Source organism: Phyllostomus discolor, chromosome 2, assembly GCF_004126475.2.
Source record: "Phyllostomus discolor isolate MPI-MPIP mPhyDis1 chromosome 2, mPhyDis1.pri.v3, whole genome shotgun sequence".
Classification (NCBI taxonomy): Eukaryota; Metazoa; Chordata; class Mammalia; order Chiroptera; family Phyllostomidae; genus Phyllostomus; species Phyllostomus discolor.
Window position 1 is genome coordinate 106,021,451 of NC_040904.2, and position 16,498 is coordinate 106,037,948.

Here is a 16,498-nt window from a genome sequence, read left to right on the forward strand (position 1 = left end):
TGAAGCAACTCCCTAAAGACTGTGCTAAGCTGTCTGAAGGATGGAAGGTAACCAGATCAATCACTTTTATAGCTCCCTTGCATTTGCAACATTTTTTTCTTTGTTATCTATAAGAAGTAATCACTTAAAGTAAGCCTAAGTATAATGAATGAGAACCTTCTTTGACGTAATGTCACTGGAAAGCAATAAAAGCTTACGCAGGCAAGGGTAGAGAGGTGCTTTCTCTCAGAGAGTGACCGTGCCATCCTTTTTCTCCACAGGACTTCTGCAGTCCGTGCGAATTTGTTTGTTGCATCCACATCACACAGACCCCACTGGCTGGAGTTCGCATCAGTGGTGGTCCTGGGAACAATGGGGAAATTAATGCCATCCCCCAGTCCTTTGGAAACAACAGGGGTGACTGCCCCACCTCAATGTGAAGGGAAAAAAAAACTGGGCATTTTTAAACTGCCGAAGCCAGCTAAGCCCGAATCGACCCTGCCTCTCCTCCAGCCTCCTGAAAGTTATGAAGGACAAAAAAAGAAAAAGAAAAAAAAGGAGAAAATATTGTGTTGTCTACAATTACAAATAATACTGTTTATGTGTATGGTAAAAAATATAAGAACTATCACAAATACTTTTTAAGGATCATGTGGTCTGGAAAAATATTGGCTATAAAGTTGGTTTAAACTTAATTTATATATTTTAAAGTTATTAACCAAATATATATTTATTTGCCTTGTTGCAGAAATAAGCTCATGTTACTTATCTCTGTTACAAATTTGTCAGGAAAAATGGCTTGAGTAATAATTTACTTTACAATCTCATAAACTTTTTAAGAACTAATGAATAGGTATAACTAAAATGAAGGACTTTTGATAAAGATTTTCAGTAATAATTATAAATATACCAAAACATACTTTACAGCCCTGGCTGGTGTAGCTCAGTGGATTGAGTGCAGGCCTGTGAACCAAAGCATTGCCAGTTTGATTCCCAGCCAGGGCACATGCCTGGTTTGCAGGCCAGGTCCCCAGTATGGGGTGTGCTAGAGGCATCCACACACTGATGTTTCATTCCTCTCTTTCTCCCTCCCTTCCCCATCTCTCTAAAATAAATAAATAAAATCTTTTTAAAAAACCCACATACTTTCCAAAGTCTTTGGTGACTTAGAACTTCAGAGTTTTGCTGGATTAAATGATGAAAATTATTAAATATTGAAATATTTTGAAATAACAGGATACTGAAATATTAACTGATCTGACTTTGCCTATTTTGGCTTATCATTGCTGAGCAGCTAGAAAGAGGAGTTGGATTTGTTAATGAATATATCTCATACTTTGTTTGAAGTATGTCTCTTGAAAATAAGAATGCATTTGCAAATAGAAAAAAACCTGTTTCTAGATGTTATGAAATGTATTCATAAAAGTATCAATCTAAAGAATTCTAATTAGGTTGGAAAGAAATACTATGGCTAGTAATGAAAGGTATAAAAGATACTGAAGATACTTGTTGAAGAAAAAGAAATAATTTGTTCTAAATGTGGTTATTCTTTTTTAAGTATATTTTATTGATTATGCTATTACAGTTGTCCCATTTCTTTCTTCCCTTTATTCTCCTCTGCCCTGCACACTGCCCCCCACCAGCATTCCCCACTCTTAGATCATGTCCATGGGTCAAATGTATAAGTTCTGTGGCTTCTCCATTTCCCGTACTATGCTTAACCTCCCCCCTGTCTATTTTGTACCAACCATTTATGCTTCTTACTCCCTGTACTTATTCCCCCATTCTCTCCCATCCCCCCTCATGCTGGTAACTTCCATGTGATCTTCATTTCTGGGATTCTGTTCCTGTTCTAGTTGTTTGCTTAGTCCATTTTTGTTTTTGTTTTAGGTTCAGTTGTTGATAGTTGTGAGTTTGTTGTCATTTTACTGTTCATATTTTTGATCATCTTCTTTTTCTTAGATAAGTCCCTTTAACATTTCATATAATAAGGCCTTGGTGAAGATGAACTCCTTGAACTTGACCTTATCTGGAAAGCACTGTATCTGCCCTTCCATTCTAAATGATAGCTTTGCTGGATAGAGTAATCTTGGATGTAGGTCCTTGTCTTTCATGACTTCAAATACTTCTTTCCAGCCCCTTCTTGCCTTCCAGGTTTCTTTGGAAAAATCAGCTGATGACCTTATGGGCACTCCTTTGTAGGTAATTGTCTCCTTTTCTCTTGCTGCTTTTAAGATTTTCTCCTTATCCTTAATCTTGGGTAACTTCATTATGATGTGCCTTGGTGTGTGCTTCCTTGGGTCCAACTTCTTTGGGACTCTCTGGGCCTCCTGGACTTCCTGGAAGTCTATTTCCTTCACCAGACTGGGGAAGTTCTCCTTCATTATTTTTCAAATAAGTTTTCAATTTCTTGCTCTTCTTCTCCTTCTGGTACCCCTATGATTTGGATGTTGGAATCTTTAAAGTTGTCCCAGAGGTTCCTAAGCCTCTCTTTATTTTTTGAAATTTTGTTTCTTCATTCTTTTCTGGTTGAATGTTTATTTCTTCCTTCTTATCCAAATCGTTGATTTGAGTCCATATTTTCTTCCCTCCCCTGTATATTTTGCTTTATTTCATTTTGGGTAGCTTTCTTCCTTCATTTTGCAACCAAGCTCAATTAATTCTCTGAGCATCCTGACTACAGTGTTTTGAACTCTTCATCAGATAGGTGGGCTATCTCTTCATTGCTTAACTCTTTTTCTGGAGTTTTGATCTGTTCTTTCATTTGGGCCATATTTCTTTGTCTCAGCACACCTGTTATGTTGTAAGGGGTGGAGCCTTAGGTACTCACCAGGATAGGACAACCCTCTTCGCTGTGTTGTGGTGCTGTATGTGGAAGAGGGGTCAGAGAGGTAACAATGCCACTGGCTCAGTCTGCCCTAGTCCCACTTTCTGACAAACTCTTTTGTGAGACTGGGAGTTTTTCCCGCTGTCACAACTCCCACAGTATTATTTTACAGCTAGAAGTTTTGAGTCTTTAGTTTCCTATTCAGCCGGCCCCGCCTCGTCTATGTGGTTCAAGGCCTTGGTGTGCATCTGCTTCACTGGGCTCCCTGTCTCCACCCCTCCTACCTGTCTGGATGAATGTTTCTTTAACTCCTCGGTTGTCGGAATTCCATGCAGTTTAATCTTCTGGCACTTCTGGTTGTTTATTGTTTTTAAATTGGTTGTTATCCTTCTTTTGGTTGTGCAAAAAGGTGAAGCATTTCTACCTAAGCCTCCATCTTGGTCAGAACTCCAGTCCGATGGTTTTAAAATTGAGTTAAATTGTAGCACACCCAGCCTGTGTCTGCTGAGAACTGGAGAATTACTCAGTGTGAAAAAACCCACACATCTCGTGCCAGAAGTATTGAGTTTAGAAAGGAAAAGATATTTTGCATTTTAATGTCTCATCCTACATTAGTTTTTTAAAAGATTTTATTTATTTTATTTTTAGAGAGAGGGGAAGGGAGGGAGAAAGATGAGAGAAATATCAATGTGTGGTGCCTTTCATGTGCCCCCAGCTGGGGACCTGGCCTGCAACTTGGGCATGTGCCCTGACTGGGAATCAACCTGGTGACCCTTTGGTTTTCAGGCCAGCACTCAATCCACTGAGCCACCAGCCAGGGCTCATTATACATTAGTTTTGACTGTTTCTATTGATTTGTCTATTCTGGATAATTAATGTAAATGCATATATGCAGAAAAAGCTGAAAAATAAGTGAGCTAAGTGTTCATCTTAAGATATTAGCAAAAGAACATATTAAACCTAAAAATAGTAGAATAGAAAAAAGAAAACAAATAACAGAATTATCAAAGGCAAACACTGGTTCTTTGAAAGGCTATTAATATTGAAATGCTACCAATAAGACTACTAAAAAAGAGAAACCAGAGAAGCAATAACAGGATTGAAGAAGGGGATATCACTATACATGTAAACAGGTATTAAAAAGCTAAGAGGATATTATCAACAAATTCATGACAATAAATTTGAAAATCTGGATGTTTATATAGTTTGTTCCTTTTTATTCTGAGTAGCATTCCACTATGTGAATATATCACAGTTTTTTTAAAAAAATCATTACCCTGTTTAAAAAATCTGGGCTCTTTCCAGTTTGAGGCTATCACAAATAAAGCTGCTATAAATATCTGTGTACCAGTTTTCATGTGAACATGTGTTTTTTTCTGGGATAAATGCCCAGGAGTGCAATTGCTGGGTCATGTGGCAATGGCAAGCTTAGTTTTGTAAGAAACTGCTAAACTGTTCTTTAGAGTGGCAGCACCATTTTCACAGCAATGAATGACAGATCTAGTTCTCTGTTACTAACATTTAGTTTTGTCATTAAAAAAAATAGTTAAAATAACACAGTTTTATTTCTCGTCATGCAGTGTATTGATGGAGCAGCCACTATTTGAAACCTCATTTGCCACCATAGAGAAAAATGAATACCCCCTGAGGGTCTGGAAACAGCTTGAGTGGACTGGCAAGTTGGTTGGGGCAGGGTCTCAGGAAATCAGTAGGGAGGGTCACAGTGTGCACCTGGTGGATGGAGATTCAGATGTGGCACCTGCCTGCTGGCTGTGTGTGTGTGTTGAGGGGGTGTCTCAAAAAAGGTACAATGGCCTCTGCCAGTACTTTTGTCTGGGAGAAAGCTGCCCCCACCACCCATGGTTCTCATTCTGATACCAGACAAGTCAGTTCCTCTCCATATGTTCCTGGTGCCTTTCAAGCTGCTTCATCTCCCTCAGAGCCCTCTGTCTCCCTCAACTTCAATCTCTGCCATTTTTTATAGCCAGAAGTTGTGGGAACTTATCTTCTTGGTACTGGAACCTTGGGCTAGGGGGCCTGTTGTGAGGCTGGGACCCCTTGCTCCTCAGGGGGGGGTCTCAGCAGCCAGATATTCCTCCTGATTTTTATCCACCACATGTGGGTGTGGGACCAGCCCATTCCATGTCTCCACCCCTCCTACAAGTCTTGATGTGACTTCTTTAAATCCCTACTTGTAGGACTTTCATTCAGCCAGATTTCAGGTGTTGTGGTTGTTCTGCAGTTTAGTTGTAATTCTGATGTGGTTGTGGGAGGTCTGGAGCACTGGATTTATCCGTCTTGACTGAAAGTCCATTTAAAAATATATAATCCAAAAGTTTTGGTATTTTTGAAGCCTGAGTTGATCTGCAACCTATTAAACCTCTATAATCTATACTGATTCAGGTTTTTGAGGGACTAGGACCCAGGCATCTAGATATTTAAAAAATTTTCACTGGTGAATTTAATTTGCAGCCAGGATTATGAAGACACCTTATTTTCAAGACATAAGCTTTGAGGGAAACGACATCCTTTGAAGAAATAGCCATACCCAATGATGGACATGTGATAAACAAAGAAAGTATGTGGTGGGATAGTAGAGCTTAATAAGAATTCAGAAATATAAACAAGTGTTCTATGACCCTGGAAAATAACATTTTAAGGAAAAATTTTAAAAACTTTTGAAATTTCAAAATAGATTAATTTTTAAAGGATTTAGTTAGACCAATTTTTTAAAAAATTTCAGTATTAGAGCCATGAAATATTCCTTATCAACATGAAAGAAAGCAAGACAATAAATTAGTTGAGAAGGAGCTAATCACCCACCCCACCTAGAAAAGAAAAAAAAAATAGAAAAAGTACAGGTAGTGGCTAATCAAGTTGACTAATTTGAATCCATCAAAATTCTGACAACCACCCTGGCTAGTGTGGCTCAGTGGATTAAATGCCAGCCTGTGAACTGAAAGGTCACCAGTTGGATTCCCAGTCAGGGCACATGCCTGGGTTGCAGGCAGGTCCCCAGTTGGAGGTATGCAAGAGACAACCCGGTTGATGTATCTCTCACACATCAATATTTCTCTCCCTCTCCTTCTCCCTCCCTTCCCGTCTCTCTAAAAATAAGTAAATGAATTCTGACAATCCAGGAGAGTTTGGTGATTATGTCTCTGAGGGGCGCTGAACCTCTACAGAACAATACACAAAGGGAAAATACTGAAAATTCTAAGAACTGAAAATGTAATGCTCCATGAAGAGCAGTAACATACATTAGAAAATTAGAATACATTTTTAAAGAAGGGCAAGTCATAGATTAAGAGGTTTAAGAAAAACAGAAAGAGAAGTGCCCCTAATTGCCCCTCTGGCTACCCCAGTAAACAGACCCAAAATCATTCATCTCTCCAGTGGGATACTGTCACATGCAACCACTGAGTCTACACAGCAGCTATGTGCCACTTTGGAGAACTAGTGGTAATGATACCAGAATGACTAGTCAGGGCAGGTAAGGTAGGTTTGAGTAGTCAAACCTGCTCAACCTGCTTGTGCTCCCTACCAGGATGACATCAGGATCAACAAGGTCACTGAAAGCAGAAAGCTGGACTTCATTCTTGACTCCTATACTGCCTACAGATAATGTGACAACTTTCCTTGCCACCTTAGAATTTATACTAAAAAACCCTCTGTGCTCCACCCGAATACCCACTTTCAGACCAAACTATGGGTTTCAATCTTGCTATTTCCCTATATTCCCCAGCAACATCACTGAACTAGTCCCAATCTGTCCAGGAGATGCTACAGGTTACACAAGAGGATTTTTGGGACATGATCTACAAGCACACACATTCAAGCTTCAGTGACATATATATAGGAGCCAGCACAAAATATGCCCCTTTTTAATTATAAAATATTTTATTACAAAGTCATAAACATGTAATTCTGTAACATACTTGAGTATGATATTGATCATATTTGAGTATGATACTGATCATACTCAAGTGCATCACATGACATTTTAGGTGAAATGTTCAAATTGTTGTCCATCTTGTGCGAGACATTTCTGTGCCCTACTGACCATACTCAAGCAGGCATTACTTCTGCCAGACCCTATATATATATATTTTGTTGTTGTTGTTGTTGTTGTTGTTGTTGCTGTTGTTGTTGATTATATTATTAGAGTTGTCCTGATTTTTGCCCCTTTGCACCCTCCACCCAGCACCCCACCCCTACACTCCCTCAGGCAATCCCCGAACCATTGGTCATGTCCATGGATCATGTGTAAAAGTTCTTTGGCTACTCCATTTCCTAACTGTACTTTACATTCCCATGGCCATTCTGCAATTACTTATTTGTACTTCTTAATCCCCTCACCTCTTCACCCATTCCCCTACACCCTTTCTCCCATTTAGCAACCATCAAAATGCTCTCTATCCATGGTTCTGTCTCTGTTCTTGTTTGCTTAGTTTGTTTTTGAGATTAAATTGTTGATAGATATTTTCTTTCATGCCGCTTTATTTTTCATAGTTTTGATCTTTTTCTTAAATAAGTCATTTTAACATTTCATATAATAATGGCTTGGTGACAATGAACTCCTTTAGTTTTTTCTTGAATGGGAAGCTCTTTATCTTCCCTTCTATTCTAAATGATATCTTTGCTGGGTAGAGCAATCTTAACTGTAGGGCCCTGCATTTCATGACTTTGAATATTTCTTGCTAATCCCTTCTGGCCTGCAAAGTTTCTTTTGAGAAATCAGCCAACAGTCTTATGGGAACTCCCCTGTAGGTGACTAACAGCTTTTCCCTTGCTGCTTTTAAAATTCTCTCTTTGCACCCATCTTGTTTGGGACTCTCTGTTCTTCCTGGACTTGCATGTCTATTTCCTTTATCAAATTAGGGAAGTGTTCTTTCATTATTTTTTCAAATAGATTTCCAATTTTTTGCTCTTTTTCTTCTTCTGGCACCCCTATGATGTAAATGTTGGACCTCTTGAAGTTGTCCTAGAGATTGCTTATACTATTCTCATTAAAAATTTTTTTTCTTCTTCTCATTGTTCTGGTTGGTTGTTTTTTGCTTCCTTATGTTGCAGATCATTGATTTAATTCTCAGCTTCATCCACTCTTCTGTTGTTTCCCTGTAAATCATTCTTTATTTCAATTTGTGTATCCTTCATTTCTGACTGGGTCTTTTTTATGCTGCTGAGGTCCTCACTAAGTTCCTGTAGCATCCTTATAACCAGTGTTTTGAACTCTGTATCTGATAGATTGCCTATCTCCATTTTCTTTGGCTCTTTTTCTGGAGTTTTGATCCAGATGAGTTCTTTCATTTGGGCCATGTTTCTTCATCACGTCCTTTTGCCAGCCTCCCTGTTTATTTCTATGTATTAAGTAGAACTGCTTTGACTCTCTGTCTTGGTAACATGGCTTAATGTAGTAGGCGTCCTGTAGGGTCCAGTGACACAGCCTCCTCTATCACCCAAGGTGGGCACTCGAGGTGTGCCCTTTGTGTGGACTGAGTACACCCTCCTCTTGTAGTTGAAACTTGGTTGCTGTTGGGAGATCAATGGGAGAGATTTACCCAAGCCAGTCAGCTGCAAGGACTTAGGACTGTCTGTGACTACTGACCACCAACCTCTGCCCTCCATGGAGGATCAACTATGCAGCAGCAGGGTGGTGGTATTCCACCATGGTCTGTAGCTGTCCACTGGGTGCACTGTCCTAGGTGGTACAGCCAAGGGAAAGCCTCCACCTGTGTTTTGCCTGGGCCACCCTTCCTGAGCTGTAAAGCAATCTGAGATGGCTGCTACTTATGCTGGGCTTGGAGATTTCCAGTCAAACTGTGAATCTAGGCTGGCTGCTGTTTGTGTCAGGTGTGGGGCCACTTAGAAAGAGGTATGGGAACTGGGGGGCTCACTGAGGCTGGTTGTTGCTTGAGAAGATTTAGGAAGTTGTGCAAGATGAGTCAAGACCAGCCACTCACATGGAAAAGCAGCTTCAGTGGGCCAGTAAGTTGGGTGGGCTGGAGTCTCTGAGGACCTCCAAGGGATGTCAAACAATGTTAGCCAGGTTAATGGAGTCTCAGATATGGCACCAGCTTACTGGCTCTGTGGGGGAAGAGTTTATCAAAGGGTAAAGGCCTCTGCTGGCCCCGATGCCAGACACTTCAGTTTCTCCTTGTATACCACTATTGTCTTTCAAGCTGCTTTACCAGTACTGGAACTCAGAGTGAGTAAGTCTGAGTAGGTGAGGCCATGTGTGAGTTAAGAGGAACTGCTTGGGGGTTCCAGCAGTTTCAATACCTACTGTTTTTTACAGCCAGAAGTTGTGGGGACTTAACTTCCTGCCACTGGAACCCTGCACTGGTGGGCCTGGCGTGGGGTTTGGACTCTTGGCTCCCAAGATATCCCTCCCAGATTTTTATCTATCACACATGGGTGAGGGACCAGCCCGTTCAGCATCTTTGCCCCCTCATACCATCCTGGATGGATGTGGTGTCTTTAATTCCATAGTTGTGAGACTTCCATTCCACTCAATTTCTGATGGTTCTGAGTGATGGTTGTTCTATTTTTTAGTTGTAACAATGTTGTATATTTTCAAAATAATAAAAATTAAGACTTTTAGGATTAATTATTGTACTAAAATTACTTTAGTATGTTGCTTTTATATGTTCAAACCCAATATTAGGAATAAACTTCTTAGAAGACTTATGCAACTATAAAATAAAAAAATCTACATATCAAATACAACCCAAATTACAACTAATAAAATTAAATTTTATTTTTAATTTTTTGAGGACCCTCCATACTATTCTTCACAGTGGCTCAGCCAGTTTAAAATCTTATCAACAATGCACAAATGTTCCCCTTTTCCAACATGCTCACCAACACTTATCTCTGTCTTCTTGATGGTAGTCATTCTTACAGGTATGAGGTGATAATTCACCTTGGTTTGGATTTGTACTTCCCTGATGATTAGTGTTGCTCAGCACATTTTTATGTACCTGTCAGCCATTTGGATATATTCTTTGGAAACATGTATATTTAAAAAATCAGATTTTTTGTTTTGAGTTGTATGAGTTCTTTATAAATTTTGGATATTAACCTCTTATCTAATACATGGTTTGCCAAAATTTCCTCCCATTCTGTAGGTGGCCTTGTCATTGTGTTGAAAATTGTTTCTTTTGCTGTGCAGAAGCTTTTAAGTTTGATGTAGTCCCACTTGTTGATTTTTGCTTTTTGGTCATTTATGCTCTTAGTGTCATATTCAAAATATCATTGTCAAGTCATTTTGAGGACCTTCTTCCCTATCAGTTTTATGGTTTCAGGTCTTATGTTTAAGTCTTTGATCCAAGATAATTTTTTTTGAGTGGTGTACGATAGGGGTCCAATTTCATGTTTTTGCACATAGTTATGCAGTTTTTCCAACACCATTTATTGAAGGGACTATCCTTTCCCCACGGGGTGTTTCTGGTTATATATATAATATATAACCATTAGTTATATATATAATATTATATTATATTAGTCTAATATATATATATATATATATACACACACACACATTTTTTCTGAGCTATTTTGTTCCATTGGTTTATGTGTCTATTTTTATGCCAGTACCATACTTTTTAAATATCATAGTGTTTTAATTACTATATCTTTGTAGTCACTTGAAATCAGAAAGTGAGATCACCTCTGGCTTTATTCTTTTTATTCAGTATTACTTTGGCTATTCAGGTGGTTTCATAAATATGTTTAGGTTTTTCTTTTTCTGTAAAAAGTGCCACTGGAAATTTGGTAGAGATTGTGTTGAATATAGACAGCTCTGGATAACATGAACATTTTAACAATATTAACTCTTCCAATCCATGAACATGGGATGGCCTTCCATTTGATTTTTTTCTTGTCTTCTTTCAGCAAAGTCTTAGTTTTCATCCTACATATCTTTCACTTCATTGGTTAAATTTATTCTAGGTATTTTTAACATTCTTGATTCTAGTGTGAATGGAATAGGTTGGGTTTTTTTTTCAAATGTTTCATTGTTATTGTAGAGAAAAGCAATTGACGTGTGTATTGATTTTATATCCTGAAACTTTATTGAATTCATTGATTAGATCTAAGTTTCATAGTTGTCTTTTATATCTTTAATAATTAAAAATTTATTAATTGATTTTAAAGAGAGAAAGGGTGTGTACAAACATTGATATGTTATTCCACTTATTTATGCATTCATTGGGTGGTTCTTTTTAAAATCTTTTAAAATATATTTTATTGATTATGCTATTACAGTTGTCCCACTTCCCCCTTCACTCCCCTCCACCCTGTACACCCTCTCCCACCCACATTCCCCCCCTTTAGTTTATCTCCATGTGTCATAAGTTCTTTAGCTTCTACATTTCCCATACTATTCTTGCCCTCCCCCTATTTTCTACCTACCATCTATGCTACTTATTCTCCATACCTTTTCCCCCTCTCTTCTCCTCCCACTCCCCTGTTGCTAACCCTCCATGTGATCTCTATTTCTGTGGTTCTGTTCCTGTTCTAGTTGTTTGCTTAGTTTCTTTTGGTTTTGTTTTAGGTGTGGTTGTTAATAATTGTGTTTGCTGTCCTTTTACTATACATGTTTTTTTTTTATCTTCTTTTCTTAGATAAGTCCCTTTAACATTTCATAAAATAAGGGCTTGATGATGATGAACTCCTTTAACTTGACCTTATCTGAGAAGCAATTTATCTGCCCTTCCATTCTAAATGAAAGCTTTGCTGTATAGAATAATCTTGGATGTAGGTCCTTGGCTTCCATGACTTGGAATACTTCTTTCCAGCCCCTTCTTGCCTGTAAGGTCTCTTCTGAGAAATCAGCTGACAGTCTGATGGGAACTCCTTTGTAGGTAGTAGGTAATTGCCTCCTTATCTCTTGCTGCTTCTAGGATTCTCTCCTTCATTTTTACCTTGGCTAATGTAATTATGATGTGCCTTGGTGTGTTCCTTCTTGGGTCCAACTTCTTTGGGACTCTCTGAGCTTCCTGGACTTCCTGGAAGTCTATTTTCTTTGCCAGAATGGGGAAGTTCTCCTTTATTATTTGTTCAAATAACTTTTCCACTTGTTGCTCTTCCTCTTCTCCTTCTGGTACCCCTATAATTCAGATGTTGGACCGTTTAAAGATGTCCTGGAGGTTCCTAAGCTTCTCATTTTGTGAATTCTTACTTCTCCATTCTTTCCTCTTTGGCTGTTTCTTTCTTCCTTCTGGTCCACCTCTGGTTTTGAGTCCCCATTTCCTTCCCATCACTATTGGTTCCCTGTGAATTTTCCTTCATTTCTCTTATCGTAGCCTGAATTTGTTCATCTAATTTGCCACCAAAATCAACCAATTCTGTGAGCTTCCTGATCACGTGTTTTAAACTGTGCATCTGATAGGTTGGCTATCTCTTTGTTGCTTAAAAAGATGGGTTCTGGGGCTTTGATTTGTTCTTCTGTTTGAGCCATCTTTTTTTTTTGGTCTGGTTGCACATGTTACAGTAGGGGGCAGAGTCTTAGGTGTTCACCAGTGCGGGGCACCCTAGTCACTGGGTTGTGATGTTGTATGTGGGGGCAGGGTTGAGAGGGAACAATGGCAGTTGCTCCATTCTCTGTGAGACCTCAGTCCCTTCTACTGCTTCCCCCAAGCAAACTGGGCCCCTCTGGTGCCAGTTCCCCTGTGGGTCGGCTTGTGCATGCCGTGGGACCTTCTAAGGACCTCTCCTGTGAGACTGGGTGTCTCTCCATGCGCCTCAACTCCTACAAGTGTCCTCAATCAGTGTCCTGAGGCTCTATTTCCCAGCTCTGGGATACTGGGTTGCGTACACTGCTTTGCTTTACAATTACCGCCTCACTGGGTCTGCCAGTTGCCACCCCTCTGCCAGCTGCTGCTTGCACACTCAGGGTCTACCCACTGCGGTCTTGCACACCCAGATGCCTTACACGCCCGGTCCCAATTCACTGTGCTCTCCGCGCCTGGACCTGTGCCTGGCTGCTCATCTCTGCCCCTGCTACCGATCTGGATGATCGGGTCTATTTCAACTTCCCGGTTGTCTGACTTCCATTCAGATCAATTTTCTGTCAATTCTGGATGTTATTCTATTTCTAAATTGTTGTTGTTGCTATCTTGGATGTGCGTGGAGGTATGGTGTATCCAGCTATGCCTCCATCTTGGCCAGAAGTCCATTGGGTGGTTCTTGTATGTGCCCTGACCAGAGATGGAACCTGCAATCTTGGCGTATGGGGACGATGTTCTAAGTAGCTGAGTTGCCTGGCCAGAGCTCTTAACAATTTTTAATATTGACATGTAACCACACATTGGCTTCTAACACAATAAACAATCTTGTTCATCCCAGATATAATACTTAATGAATTCAATAATTAAACTCCTGGGAGTATAACAAATTGTTATGAGTAAATTCGGGTTTGAAAAGTAGATGTAGCCCTGGCTGGTGTGGCTCAGTGGAGTGTGTGCTGGCCTGAGAACCAAAGGGTCGCCAGTTCAATTCCCTGTCAGGGCACATGCCTGGGTTGCGGGCCAGGCCCCCAGTAAGGAGTGCAAAGGAGAGGCAACCAAGCATTGATGTTTCTCTCCCTTTCTTTCTCACTACCTTCTCCATTCTCTAAAAATAAAATTTTTTTTTCTAAAAAAGAAAAATAGATGCAGATTTTGTTGAATTTGTGGACTCAGAGGGCATAAAATTCTTATACTTTCACTGTATTTCATTCACAATAAATTACATTTGATGGGTCACTTTCTGGAAATTCTAGGTTTAAATACAGTAGCTAAATAAACTTTCAAAAGTGTACTCAACATTTATTTATTTAGTGCTCAATTTTTAGGTCATTACCTCCCTGTGACCTGTTAATAGAACTTGTTTTTAATTGATCATTGCATGCTCTGGATGTTTCTTCATTCACTGGTTAGAATAATTACAGGAAGTCATGTCCAAGCGATTTTGTCACTTCTCCTAAACAATTTTTATGGCTATAGAAAAGAAGAGCTGATGGAGGCTCTATTAAACCTTAGCCCAGCCCTTTCTCCCACCAAGAATTCCAGGGTATAGCAGAGGCTCTCCAAGTGTTGAGTTGTTCTGAATTTCTCCCACATCCTTTCCTGGGCCTAGATTAAATTCTGCTCCTGTGTTTGGAATATGGCCCATGTGGTGGTGGTGATAGCAGGGAACCTTGTTTACTCTTCTACAATGTCCCTCTGGCTTGGCAACTTACTTTAAAATTAGCCTTAGCCTAGTGGAAGGGGCACTCTTCCCCTCTGGGAACACCCCACAGGAAGACAGTTGGCTACAAAAAGAGGCCCTCTGTAGCGAGATTTCAGACTGAGCTACAAGGTCCTGCTTAGCCCCAGATTTTCGTCACCATAAGCTTTGCTCATGGCTGAAAAGTCTGTCTTTTGCAGTTCTAGCTTCTACCATTACACTAGTGCAATAAGGATGATATTGACTGGTCAAGAGTAAGAATGTGAATTATTGTTAAGTTTCTTAGATATGATTATCGGTATTACAGTTATACTGGAGAGTGTTTTTTAGGAGATGTATACTGATGTATTTTGAATCAACTGTCATGGAATTTCACTTTAATAGTGCAGACAATACACATACATGCAAATCATATGTGCCACATATTACTGTTTTTCTATAATTCTCTGCCGATAAATAGGAAAACAGGTCAAGGAAGAGCTGTTCATAGGTTAAGGCACCAGGATTATACATAATTCTGCCAAAGGATGACTTATTAATCTTGAAGGTATTTCTACTCTTGGCAGGGAGAAGCAACTGGGCAGAACTGCATCAGCCTCAGGATTGTCCATGATGGAACACAAAATGATAGCAACTTCGAGGGAACATTAAATGTGAAATGAGCATGTCTGGGTGTATGTAAATTTAACATTGGTTGGGAGAGCTGAGTGTAACCGACTTCTGGTGATAAATATAACCTGAAGCATAAGCAACAGGTTCAGTCTGCTTGCCAGGCAACCCTGCCACCTGTTTCCTTCAGGTTGACCTTCATTACTTTTTTCTATCCACATCTAATCTTAACATTTGCAACCTCTGGATCCCCCTTGATTCATTTAATATTTAATGAGTACTGTTTGTGTGAGTGGGGGGTGGGGGGGGAGTCCAGGGCAGACTAGATCATAATTTTGGAAATGAAATTAGGGCAAAAACATTGCCCTGAAGCATCTTACACTCTAATAAAAATAGAAAGGCAAGAATAATTACTATGGTTATGTTCCTTTAATACATTCCTTTACAATTTGTAACTTACATTATATTGGCAAAGATCCTTTTACCAAATAAAGTAACATTTACAGGTGCCACGGATTAGGACCTGCTATCTTTGAAGGACATTTTCAGCTTACTACAGATAGGGGACATCAGAAGCCCACTTCAGATGGGTGACCGCTTAAGTTCTTACTTGTTGTCTGAATGGCTGGCTGACTACTAGAGCTAAACTACATTCATAATAATATCCCATTTCTCTATAAGCCTAGGCTGTGGTGCTTTCTTTTGCTTACTTCCCTACTTTTATGTTTTCTCAAACTCTCATTAACTAAAGTAACTTGGGCATGTCTCTGTTGCTTGCAAGTTGAGTCAAACTGCAGCAAAACAGCTGACCTTATAAATGGTTATTTTTGCATATAATTTTCACACTGTAAATTTACCAAAATATCACTGGTTGTAGATCTTTTGAAATTATTGGTTTAATCCATGCTCCCCTTCTCTGAGAACTACCTCCCACCAATTGGGATATGTCCCTTTGACAATGTTAATAATAAACAACAACAGCCACCCCCACCATCAGACCTGATAGGATCAGGTAGGCACTCGATTAAGTTGCACCAATCAAATTCTCTTAGGAGAACTGGAACATAGACACAAATCGCTTGGTTTCTGGAATTGTAATGGGATGCTGAAAGGCATCTTTTGTCAAGTGAAATCCATTATGTAGAAAGAAGCAGAGACAATTGATGTTTTTCCCTTCCTCTCTAAAATCAATAAACATATACTTGGGTAAAAATTAAAAAAGAGAGAGAGAGAATTCTGTTCCCCCACTCACATCCTGATAGTAAAATTTCCTTTTTGCTTAGGCAGTCTGGGTGGGTATGTGTTATCAACAACGAAAAGATGTTTTAAGTCTGTTTCAATCTGGCTTAAATATTACATCATACCTTGCTCACACAAAATTATTCAGGCTCAACAGGTAAAATGATGCTGTACTTGGGTAATTTTTGAGAAAATCCCTCTAAAGCCATCAGAAATTGACCAATGATAATTAGTCCTTTCTGACATTTTAATAAATATTATAATTACTGGCTAAGCACAATATTATAGAGATGTTTTCATTTCATAAAACAGTGGCATATTCCCTTAGGAGATATCTTAATTTAACCCCTTCACTTTCAAGTCAGGAAACTAAGGCCCAACATGGCCTTAGGTTTGGGATTAGAATCTTGTGTCTGTAGTACTCAAGCTAGGGTCTTTGTCAATAATTTTTTTAGGGCCAAGATGGTATTCTCCCTTCCTTAAATTCCAAGTGAGATCACTGAACAATATTTATTGATTGCCCACTTAATTAGTCAGGATTCTTTTGGTTTTAAGTTTAAAAAATTTAGCTCAAATAGCTTAAGCAGAGAAAAGAAAAAAAAAAAAAAAAGGCTCCAGTGCCCTGGCTGGTGT